This window comes from Cherax quadricarinatus, chromosome 24, assembly GCF_038502225.1.
Source record: "Cherax quadricarinatus isolate ZL_2023a chromosome 24, ASM3850222v1, whole genome shotgun sequence".
NCBI lineage: Eukaryota > Metazoa > Arthropoda > Malacostraca > Decapoda > Parastacidae > Cherax > Cherax quadricarinatus.
In genome coordinates, this window is record NC_091315.1 from 32,311,466 (window position 1) to 32,324,604 (window position 13,139).

Here is a 13,139-nt window from a genome sequence, read left to right on the forward strand (position 1 = left end):
GGTGTACAGTGAAGGGAGACATGACTGAGGTGTACAATGAAGGGAGACATGACCGAGGTGTACAATGAAGGGAGACATGACTGAGGTGTACAATGAAGGGAGACATGACCGAGGTGTACAGTGAAGGGAGACATGACTGTGGTGTACAGTGAAGGGAGACATGACTGAGGTGTACAGTGAAGGGAGACATGACTGTGGTGTACAGTGAAGGGAGACATGACTGAGGTGTACAGTGAAGGGAGACATGACTGTGGTGTACAGTGAAGGGAGACATGACTGTGGTGTACAGTGAAGGGAGACATGACTGTGGTGTACAGTGAAGGGAGACATGACTGTGGTGTACAGTGAAGGGAGACATGACTGAGGTGTACAGTGAAGGGAGACATGACTGAGGTGTACAGTGAAGGGAGACATGACTGTGGTGTACAGTGAAGGGAGACATGACTGTGGTGTACAGTGAAGGGAGACATGACTGAGGTGTACAGTGAAGGGAGACATGACTGTGGTGTACAGTGAAGGGAGACATGACTGAGGTGTACAGTGAAGGGAGATGTGATATGCTAGATGATGTCTCACTCTTAAGCTTGTATAAATGTTTTAGAAAAGCGACAAATTGATGAATGAGACACTTGTGAAACATTCTGGAATCACTAATCAAGACTGGTGGACTAAACACATCGATTCCAGGCTGAGGGACTGATTATCTCAAACTCCTCCTCATCTTCCACCGTTTTTTTCTGTTTGTGGAGTCTAGTACACCAAACGGGAAGTAGAATGAAATTAGCTTAGTGGCACTCACACCATTGTATGTCCTCGGATCACAGTACAACACCTAGCTCTGCTGGGTGCATGATCTTTGTAGGATTAGGTGGTCCTGTGGGTTAGAGCGTCGTGATTTTTGCTCACCATGAGGTGGGCCAAAACAACATATACATGTATAATATATATATATATATATATATATATATATATATATATATATATATATATATATATATATATATATATATATATATATATATATATATATATATATATATATATGCAATAAGATCACAGTAAACAGGTGATTTCAGAATATGCAAAACAACCACTGTGAAAGAATAGAGAAATTCCAAGCGCTTTCGTGACTACTCACATTATCAAGGATAATGTGTTCCTTGATAATTTGAGTAGTCACGCATTGTTGGGAAGACTAATTCGCATCTGCTGAATACTAGACAGAAACTGCTCAATTTTTTAAAAAAAAAGAAGGAAATGACATTGAACACTATATTTGTAGTGACTTACTCATTGCTGGAATACATGTGAGCACAGGGTAACCAAGTCGCATATTGTAAGACAACAAAAGTAAATATTACAACCAAGCAAACACGACTGGTCGTCGAGATTGTTTCTTTTTAACAACTCACACCTTGTGTTTGAGGAATACTTTTGCGCGTTAGTATTTTCCAGTTATACCGAGAGGTATAATTATTGTCTGTGTTAGAATGTTCAATTAATGTTAATGTTAGGTTTGATTACTTAATACTTCAGGTTTTCTATTGTGGGTTTGAAAAATTGTAGGTCTTAAAGACCGTTGTGAATTTCAACAGTGAGACATACACATTAAATATCTTATAATGAGACATAGAGGAAGACACAGACGGTAACCAAGGCAGGTAAACACAGTGACGGGTAAATACAGTGGAAGACAGAGTTACAGATGACAAACAACCCTGTGATCCTCCTGCACTCTACACTCACAAAAGAAAATTAGATGCCTTCAAGGTGAGCTTTTGGCCCTATTGTTCACTGATGACTGTCATGGCTCATTCAGTGTATCCTGGAGCAGACGACTAGTTTGTGTGACTGTAATGGTAAACTTCAAACTTCTGGGAATTACTTGCTTTTCTTGACGTATGTTTATTGTCTTTGATATATGAGATTAAAACATTGTTCTGGAGCCTGTATTTCGACTGCAATTCTACGAATTGTCAGCGAATAAAAAGTGTTGTCTGCGAATAGGAGGTGTTTGCAGGTTTGTCTGGCATGTTAGTTCACTGTCACGGTGGATCCAAAAGATATTATGCAGATAATAGTTAGAAGACACAGTGAAATGGCATCGCTCCCCGTATACTACTCCCAGAAGGTTACAAAATAATTTACGGATGTTCAGACAGTGGTTACTTTATTAGGTTCGTCTGTACACCTGCTCGTTAATGCAGAAATATTTATTCAGCCAATTACGTGGAAGCGCCTCAGTACCTAAAAACATGCAGATGACCTCTAGAGGTTCAGTTGTTATTCAGACCGAACGTCAGAATGGAGAAGAAATGTAATCTAAGTGGCTTTGACTGTGGAATGATTGTTGGTGCCCGACGGGGTGGTTTATCTCAGAAAATCCTCATCTCTTGGGATTTTCACGCACGACAGTTTCTAGAGCTTACCGAGTATGGAGTGAAAAACATAAAACATCCAGTAAGTGACACTTCTGTGAGTGAAAATCCCTTGTTAAGGAGAGAGGTCAGAAGAGAATGGCCAGGCTGGCTCAAGGTGACAAGAATAGGAAAGTAACTCAAATAACCCCGTTTTACAATAGTGGTAAGCAAAAGAGCATCTCTGAATGTACAACTCATAGAACCTTGAAGTAGATGGGTTGCAGCAACAGAAGACCACATTCAGTTCCACTCCTTTCAGCTAAGAACAGGATATTGAGGCTCACCAGAACTGGACAGCTGAAAAATTAATAAACATCGTTCCGACTGAATCACGATTTCTGCTGTGACACGCAGATGATAAGGGTCAGAATTTGGCGCAGTCATTTAGATGTGGTGAAGCATGACTGTACAGTCGACGAATCAGCAATAACTGCATGATGCTACCATGTCACCATAGACCAGAATCTTTAAGGATTATTTCCAGCACCTTGTTGAATTCATGCTATGAAGAATTCAGGTTGTCCTGTGAGCAGAACGAACCCTACCCTGTACTAGAAGGGTGTACCTAATAAAGTGGCCACTGAGTGTATATACACTAACAGGTGTACATATATTTGAGGTATGAGCACTGAGAGATTACTTTAATCTCTATTATAAGGCAAGGGAAGGGTTATTGTTATTAGTTCAGTCTTTATATCTTAAATCTAACACATTAGGTAAAGATCACATGCAGTGGAACTTCGGTGTTCGAACGTACCGTTCCTCGAATGATCCGGAGTTCGAGCAATTTTATTCAGAAAGAAATTGACAGTCTTTAAACGTTTTTCTGGAATCCGAACGCGCTGGCTTGTTTAAAATTCAAAAGTACTTTGAAATGACTTCTGACACTGACGTAACTCTCAGAGACTTTTAGAAGAATCAGTTCAACATCCTCCAGTGTGTGTGAGTCTGATAAGTAAAGTCTGGGAAATACTGTTCCAGACATCGAACTTTTCATAGTTCGAACACCACCTTAGAACCAATTAAGTTCAAATACCGAGGTTCCATTGTTAAAAATGTTGGATTCTGTCATCAGTATATCAGCTTCCTGGTCTAATGATCTTTAGTATTCTGTCTGATGATCTCCTCATCTGGTTATTCTAGTTGGCATCTTCTTTCCCTTCCCTCCTATCTTTCCTTCAAACCTGTTCCTCCCTGTCCTTCCTCTTTTCTTCGTCTCCGAGCATCTGACCCACATACCTGTTGTTAAAATCACTCTCCTACGTCTCACTGTCACTCTCCCTGCTTCTCCTTACATCTTCCTGCCAGACTCTCCACACTTTCCTCCCGGCTACCGACCTATTCAACGACATGATTAATAAAACATTCAATTACTTACTGTAATGGATCTCCTTTTAGTGAAACCGCGCGCGCGCGTGTGCGTGTGTGTGTGTGTACTCACCTAGTTGAGGTTACAGGGGTCGAGTCCAAGCTCCTGGCCCCCGCCTCTTCACTGGTCGCTACTAGGTCACTCTCCCTGAACCGTGAGCTTTATCATACCTCTGCTTAAAGCTATGTATGGATCCTGCCTCCACTACATCGCTTCCCAAACTATTCCACTTCCTGACTACTCTGTGGCTGAAGAAATACTGTGTCCCCTTGTTGTTGTGTCCAATCTCTGGAACATCCCGTCTTCGTCCACCTTGTCAATTCCTCTCAGTATTTTGTATGTCGTTGTCATGTCACCCCTACCTCTCCTGTCCTCCAGTGTCGTCACGTTGATTTTCCTTAACCTCTCCTCGTATGACATACCTCTTAGCTCTGGGACTAGTCTTGTTGCAAACCTTTGCACTTTCTCTAGTTTCTTAACGTGCTTGGCTAGGTGTGGGTTCCAAACTGGTGCCGCATACTCCAATATGGGCCTAACGTACACGGTGTACAGGGTCCTGAATGATTCCTTATTAAGATGTCGGAATGCTGTTCTGAGGTTTGCTAGGCGCCCATATGCTGCAGCAGTTATTTGGTTGATGTGCGCTTCAGGAGATGTGCCTGGTGTTATACTCACCCCAAGATTTTTTTCCTTGAGTGAGGTTTGTAGTCTCTGGCCCCCTAGACTGTATTCCGTCTGCATTCTTCTTTGCCCTTCCCCAATCTTCATGACTTTGCACTTGGTGTGTGTGTACTCACCTATTTGTACTCACCTATTTGTGGTTGCAGAGGTCGAGTCATAGCTCCTGGCCCCGCCTCTTCACTGATTGCTACTAGGTCCTCTCTCTCCCTGCTCCATGAGCTATATCATACCTCGCCTTAAAACTATGCATGGTTCCCGCCTCCACTACTTCACTTTCTAGGCTATTCCACGGCTTGACTACTCTATGACTGAAGAAATACTTCCTAACATCCCTTTGATTCATCTGAGTCTTCAACTTCCAATTGTGACCTTTTGTGTCTGTGTCCCATCTCTGGAACATCCCGTCTTTGTCCACCTCGTCTATTCCGCGCAGTATTTTATATGTCGTTATCATGTCTCCCCTGACTCTCCTGGCCTCCAGTGTCCTCAGGCCGATTTCCCTCAACCTTTCTTCGTAGGACAATCCCCGTAGCTCTGGGACTAGTCTTGTTGCAAACCTTTGCACTTTCTCTAATTTCTTGACGTGCTTGACTAGGTGTGGATTCCAAACTGGTGCTGCATACTCCAGTATGGGCCTGACGTAAATGGTATGCAGAGTCTTGAACGAATCCTTACTGAGGTATCGGAACGCTATCCGTAGGTTTGCCAGGCGCCCGTATGCTGCAGCAGTTATCTGATTGATGTGCGCCTCAGGAGATATGCTCGGTGTTATACTCACCCCCAGATCTTTTTCCTTGAGTGAGGTTTGCAGACTTTGGCCATCTAAACTATATTGTGTCTGCGGTCTTCTTTGCCCTTCCCCAATCTTCATGACTTTGCATTTGGCAGGGTTAAACTCAAGGAGCCAGTTGCTGGACCAGGCTTGTAGCCTGTCCAGGTCTCTTTGTAGTCCTGCCTGATCCTCATCCGATTTGATTCTTCTCATTAACTTCACATCATCCGCAAACAAGGACACTTCTGAGTCTATCCCTTCCGTTATGTCATTCACATATACCAAGAACAGCACAAGTCCTAGGACTGACCCCTGTGGAACCCCGCTTGTCACAGGCGCCCACTCTGACACCTCGTCACGTACCATGACTCGTTGTTGCCTCCCTGTCAGGTATTCTCTGATCCATTGCAGTGCCTTTCCTGTTATGTGTGCCTGATCCTCTAGCTTTTGCAGTAACCTCTTGTGAGGAACTGTGTCGAAGGCCTTCTTGCAGTCCAAAAAAATGCAGTCGATCCACCCCTCTCTCTCTTGTCTTACTTCTGTCACCTTGTCATAAAACTCTAGTAGGTTTGTGACACATGATTTTCCCTCCCTGAAACCATGCTGGTTGTCAATTATACACTTGTTTCTTTCCAGGTGCTCCACCACTCTCCTCCTGATGATCTTCTCCATGACCTTGCATACTATACACGTTAGTGATACAGGTCTGTAGTTTAGTGCCTCATGTCTGTCTCCCTTTTTAAAAATTGGGACTACATTTGCCATCTTCCATACCTCGGGGAGTTGCCCAGTTTCAAATGATGTGTTGAAGATCTTTGTTAATGGTACACACAATATCTCTGCTCCCTCTTTAAGGACCCAGGGAGAGATGTTGTCTGGTCCCACCGCCTTTGAGGTGTCAAGTTCGCATAGCAGCTTCTTCACCTCCTCCTTGGTTATATGTACCTCATCCAGCACTTGCTGGTGCACCCCCCTGCTCTGATTTCCTGGAGTCCTACTGGTTTCCACTGTAAATACTTCTTTAAATCTCGTGTTGAGCTCCTGACATACCTCTCGGTCGTTTCTTGTGAATTCCCCATCACCCTTCCTCAGTCTGATTACCTGGTCCTTGACTGTTGTTTTCCTCCTGATGTGGCTGTACAACAGCTTCGGGTCAGTCTTGACTTTCGATGCTATGTCATTTTCGTATTGCCGCTGAGCCTCCCTTCTTATCTGTGCATATTCGTTTCTGGCTCTTCGGCTAATCTCTTTATTTTCCTGAGTTCTCTGTCTTCTGTACCTTTTCCATTCTCTAGTACACCTAGTTTTTGCCTCCCTACACCTTTGGGTGAACCAAGGACTCGTTCTGTTCTTCCCATTATTTCTGTTTCCCTTGGGAACAAACCTCTCCTCTGCCTCCTTGCATTTTGTTGCGACATAGTCCATCATTTCTTGTACTGGTTTTCCTGTCAGTTCCCTCTCCCACTGAATGTCTTGAAAGAAGTTCCTCAAGCCTGAGTAGTTCCCCCTTTTGTAGTTTGGTTTTTCCCACCCTATTCCTGCTGCTCTCTCCACTTGGAGCTCAACTATGTAGTCGAAGCACAGAACCACATGATCACTAGCTCCCAGGGGCCTTTCATACATGATATCCTCGATGTCAGAACTACTCAAGGTGAATACAAGGTCCAGTCTTGCTGGTTCATCCTCTCCTCTCTCTCTGGTAGTGTCTCTAACATGTTGATGCATGAGGTTTTCCAGTACCACATCCATCATCTTGGCTCTCCATGTTTCGGGACCCCCGTGGGGCTCCAGGTTTTCCCAGTCAATCTCCTTGTGATTGAAATCACCCATAACTAGTAACTTTGCTCCCCCCATGTGTGCTCTCCTGGCCACCTCGGCTAGTGTGTCGACCATTGCTCTGTTGCTCTCATCGTATTCTTCTCTTGGCCTCCTGCAGTTCTGTGGTGGGTTGTACATTACTGCAATTATCACCTTATGTCCCTCAGACTGGATTGTTCCTACTAAGTAGTCCCTTTCGCCCGTGCCGTCCATTCCTTCCATTTTCTCAAACCCCCACTGGTTTTTAATGAGCAGTGCAACTCCTCCTCCCCCTCTCCTCCCTCTGTCTTTCCTGAGGATTTGATATCCAGATGGAAAGATTGAATCTGTTATTATTCTGGTGAGTTTTGTTTCTGTGAGTGCTATTATGTCTGGGGATGTCTCCTTGATTCTTTCCTGCCACTCCTCATACTTATTTGTTATTTCGTCTTCATTTGTATACCACACCTTCAACTTCTTTTCTAAGATTGTGGTCTGGGAGGTGTATTGCGGTTGGGGAAGTGGGTGACCTGATAAGGAACTATGGGTGGTTGCTGTGGGGGTAGAGTTTGTAATGCAGTGGGTGGGGGCATTGGATGTGGCATGGGTGTTTTGGTTTAGAGTGTTTGGTTGACCTGGTTGGGAGGCTTCTATAGGAAGTTGTGATGGAGGCTGTATTTGATCTTCCTGTGTCTGGGATCTCCTGTCTGTCTTCTCCATCCCCTCTCTTTCCTCCTTTCGCCTTTGTACCATCTCTCTCAGTTTCTGCCTTTCTGCTTGTGTTCTGTCGCGGTCGAGATACACCTTCCTGTATGCTGGCATGTCCCTTAATCGTGCTTTCTCCTGCAGGATCCTGTTCCGAGTCGATTCTGCCTTGAAGGTCACTTTCACTGGCCGGGTTCTTTTTTTCACAAACCCCCCTATTCTCCGAAAATTTTCCAGCTGGGTCATGTCGTCTTCTCCTATTGATTTCATGATGCTTTCAATTGCTTTTTTTCCCCTTGTTTTCTTGCTTCATATGTTTCCCCTTCAGCTTCCTGGAGCCCATACACAAAGACTGACCTCACCCTTTCATTCTCCCACTGCATATCCCTGTGTATCCCCTCATTCAATTTGATTTCCTCCATTTCAGCTTTCCTTTCTTCAGTTTCACTAGCTAATGTACTTGGGCTCAGTGGCCTGTCATTTTCCCTTCTCGGCTTTCCCTGGGCTCTGCTGTGGTCTGTTAGGGCCTCCACATATAGCTTAGCTCTTTCATTTACTACAGTCTCCACTGATTGAGCTTCTACATGCAGTTTTGCTCCTTCTTTCCCTACAGTCCCCTTATTTGTGACTGAGGTAGCAGTCTCTGTTGTCAATCCCAAAATGTTCTTTAGTTCTTTAGGCTGTTTCAGATTTTTCAGTTCCTCTTCTAAACTCTGTATCCTGGCCTCTGCTGCTTTGACTTGCACCTCCCACTTCCTGCTTTCCATGTCTATCCTCTCTTCCATTCTCATGCTAAGTTCTTCTAGTTTCTTTTCCCATTCATGTTCCCTTTTTGTGAGCTCTGCTGCCCAATCTTCCTTTGCAGTTTCCTCCTCCTGTCCCTTGGTTTTTCTTGTTGCTCTCTGGCAACCCATTTTTGTTTTATCCTGATTGCTTCAGAGTGGGAAACCTATGTAATTCTGTATGTTAGGTTAGTATTGTGTATGTCAGAGTGTGGGGGGAGGGAGGTAGAGGAGGAGCTGTGGCTAAGTGGGAGAGTAGTGGGAAGGGGGAGTGGGAAGGAGGGAGAAGTAAGTGGGTGAGTGGGAGAGGGAGAGGCGGAAGGAGGGAGGGGTGGGGAGGGGGAGGGTGAAAGAGGGAGGGGAGGGATCAGGTGAAGGAGTGAGATGTCGGTGGGGGAGGGGGGAGTGTATGAGTCTGGCAATGTGTGTGTGTGTGTGTGTGTGTGTGTATGTGTGAGTCTGGCAATGTGTGTGTGTGTGTGTGTGTGTGTGTGTGTGTATGTTGTGTGTGTGTGTGTGTGTTGTGTGTGTGTTGTGTGTGTGTTTGTGTGTGTGTTGTGTGTGTGTGTTGTGTGTGTGTGTTGTGTGTGTGTGTGTGTGTGTGTGTGTGTGTGTGTGTGTGTGTGAGTTCTTACCTATGTGTGTGTGAGTTTGTATGTGTGTCAGGAAGATCCTGAATGAAAATGGAAGCCCCTTCATTCGCACCAGCCGTAAGGTACAGTGCTTTACGCTGATTACTGATGGCATGCAGGATCTGTGGTTACGTGTGATGCATGCTGAATGGAATGACATACACAGCGCATTCCACAGGCTCTGTTATTATTATTATTATTATTATTATTATTATTATTATTATTATTATTATGATTATTATTACTTTTATTATTATTAGTGTCTTGGTCAAGCGTTAAACCTGTAAGGTTCGTACTTCTCTTAGGGAATCAAGACAACCCCCCTTGATAAATCTTGGGGTCTTTAATACTCAGATCTATCATACTCGGTTCTTGGGCCCTGCCTGCTGGGCTTCTTCATGAGTACGTGTGTGTGTGTGTATGTGTGTGTGAATGTGTGTGTGTGTGTGTATATGTGTGTGTGTGTGTGTGTGTGTGTGTGTGTGTGTGTGTGTGTGTGTGTGTGTGTGTGTGTGTGTGTGTGTGTGTGTGTGTGTGTGTGTGTGTGAGTGTGTGTGTGTGTGTGTGTGTGTATGTGTGTGTGTGTGTGTGTGTGAGTGTGAGTGTGAGTGTGTGTGTGTGTGTGTATGTATATGTATGTGTGTGTGTGTGAGTGTGAGTGTGTGTGTGTGTATGTGTGAGTGTGTGTGTACTCACCTAGTTGTACTCACCTAGTTGAGGTTGCGGGGGTCGAGTCCGAGCTCCTGGCCCCGCCTCTTCACTGATCGCTACTAGGTCACTCTCCCTGAACCGTGAGCTTTATCATACCTCTGCTTAAAGCTATGTATGAATCCTGTGCGTGTGTGAGTGTGAGTGTGTGTGTGTGTATGTGTGAGTGTGAGTGTGTGTGTGTATGTGTGAGTGTGAGTGTGTGTGTGTGTGTGGTGATCATGTTTTCCTTGGTTCTCCTACTGTTTATTCTCATAAATGCTCAAGGCGATATCCAGTCTTGTATTTATGTTTTTCTTAAATCTAATTTTCTTACAAGACATCACGCTTTTCCTGATCATTGTAATATTCTCTGGAAAAGATGGAAACAAACTACACGAAGACTCAGACAAATTGAACTAGTGATTCAATACACGCCTACCGGAGCTGAATCCATGTAAGTTCAAGGTTACGAAAATTTTGAAAGGTCTACGAACACCAGAAGAAAAACTGAAAGTGAACCTCACATGAAAAACTGCGCTAGAGGTGTGTATAAAACTCAGAACTTAGATAGCAAATATGAGCTAAGTTTGTCTATGAATGATTTACATTGACCTTGACAAAGAATTAGGCCTCTATGAACGATATGTTATGCCTGTCATAGAGTATACTGCACCACCATGGAACCCACACTATGTCAAACTCCTTCAAACCCTCAAGAATTTGAAATGCTTCGTAAACATCACTAATCATGGGGCTGAGGTGATTCAGCTGTGAAAATAAACTAAGAATTAAACCCAAAGACATTAGGAAACAGACATGGAGAGAGGAAATTTAAACATATAAAACACTAAAAAGAAATGACGAGAGAGAGTAACAGGGAAGAAAGGTTTAGAAACAGAGATATTAGAAAGAGTCTCACTGTAATGGTGCAGTTGGAAGGAGGGGGAAGGCAAACCCCTCGAACAGTTACGAGAGTTGGTACGACAGCTCCCAAAAATAGGTCAGTGCCATTAACGCTGCTCAGTCGTAGGTTAAGAGGCGGGGCCATGAGCTGAGACTCAACACCCACGGTGAGTATACATGCACACATGAGCGAGTACTTGTATTACCAGAGTGCCAGAGGAAACTTTGTCCTTGATAAAAACAGAAATTTTGAAATATAAAATAGAACAACGAGGATACCACTGGAAACAAACGAGGGGGCACCACTGGAAACAAACGAGGGGGCACCACTGGAAACAACAAGAGGGCACCACTAGAGAAAGAACGAGGGAAAATGGTTGGAAATCAGAAGTTAAACTGAGCTTAAGAAACACGTTAAATAGTTTTTTTCAGCATAAGAATAGTAATCAAATAACATGTATCAGGAAGGGATGCAGTAGAGACCATCTCAGTACACCACTCCATAACAGACACGATATCTCATAAGGGCAGGAAGTAAATTATTTCAATTTAACACACACACACACACACACACACACACACACACACACACACACACACACACACACACACACACACACACACACACACACACCACACACACACACGACACACACGACACACACACACGACACACACACACGACACACACACACGACACACACACACGACACACACACACACACACACACACACACACACACACACACACACACACACACACACACGCACACACGTGTGGGTCCGTGGGGTGCAGACGTGGGTAACAAGGCTCCGAGAACCTTAGCGTTGTAAGGCGTGCAATAACAGCTAGCAGTAATCAGTGGTAGTGGAACGTCAGTGAACAATACTACGAGTGATAATTAAAGTTATTAGTTAAAGAAAGTAAGAGGAAAGCTGAAATCATAATATTTCAAAGCGCAAACCGTTGGGGGTCTTAGGCGCTGTTGCCACATTGGCAGCGGTAGGCCTGAAGAAGTGACGTCACGACAAGTTGTGTGCCATTATACATATAGAGTGAAGTGTATATAATGTGAAGTGTATACTATCATCAGTGAAGAGTGAAATCGCGTGAGGAAGCGGGATGTATGAGAATATATGGTTATAAACATCACGGGTGAAGGATCTCCAAAATAGGGATTTAAGGCCTATGTACGACAACTTCGTCATCAGCAGCTGGCAACTGTAACCGCACCATTGCAGCGCAAGTTTATTCGCCTATTTGTGGTTTGCATGTTGACGGCCCTGGCTGGCCTTGCATACTGTTTGATACTGGTCACTCACTCCTGCAAGCTATTACCAGAATTAGAATAGAAATAGCATAGACATAGAGAATATAGTGTTGACGAGTGTGAGAAGGTAGGTGGGACAAGCTTTTAAGGGCAACATTGTAAGACAGTGCTAGGGTCAAGTCCCATAAGGGTTGTGTCAGGTCACAAGAAGTTGCGGCCAGTCATTACACCGCACAAGACACTCACACACACACACACACACACACACACACACACACACACACACACACACACACACACACACACACACACACACACACACACTCACACACTCACACACATGCACACACGCACACAGGCAGTGTTACTACCGGTAGTTATTAGCAGTAAGAATACTTAGGAAGCTACGAAGTCCTCTCTCAATGTGAACAAGGAAAATGATAATAACCAGCAACAATTAATACGTAAATCCAGAAAGGGCAATAAGTGGAGAGAGTAGCATAATTGGGAAAGATAAATGAGACTAAATTCGTGCCTACACGACGGATCTTTCAACCACACCACCTACCCCCCCCTAACCCTCCCTCCCTCACACACAAGCACACACACACAAGGGTAGACACACACACACACATACATAAACACATACACACACACAAACACAAACACACACACATATACACACACCACACACACACCACACACCACACATACCCCACACACACACACACACACACACACACACACACACACACACACACACACACACACACACACACACACTCGCAAATACAACAGGCCTAGTGTCTAATCGACATGTGCCTAGGACAAAATGGTAACACACACACACACACACACACACACACACACACACACACACACACACAGACGCACACAGGTGAGTAATGCCCTGCTTAGTTACATGATTCCATAAATTATATGTGACTCACGAGCGGGAGGGGAGGAAAAGACCTGGTTATTATCTAGATAGAGTCGATCACTGCAGTGTTTGTGACCGCGGAAGAGGACACTGATAATCACCGCTGCGGTGCGCTGTGTCGTCCTACTTATGCAGTCTGTGATTCGCCATATGCAACATCTGAATTTGAGATACTAC

General features: G+C 44.3%; 1 protein-coding gene across 1 annotated transcript in view; it reads right to left on the reverse strand.

Moving 5' to 3' along the window:
- Positions 1–13,139, reverse strand: part of LOC128690895 (CD109 antigen) — a 326,701-nt gene that overhangs the window by 130,608 nt on the left and 182,954 nt on the right. The gene's annotated exons all lie outside the window — the stretch shown is intronic.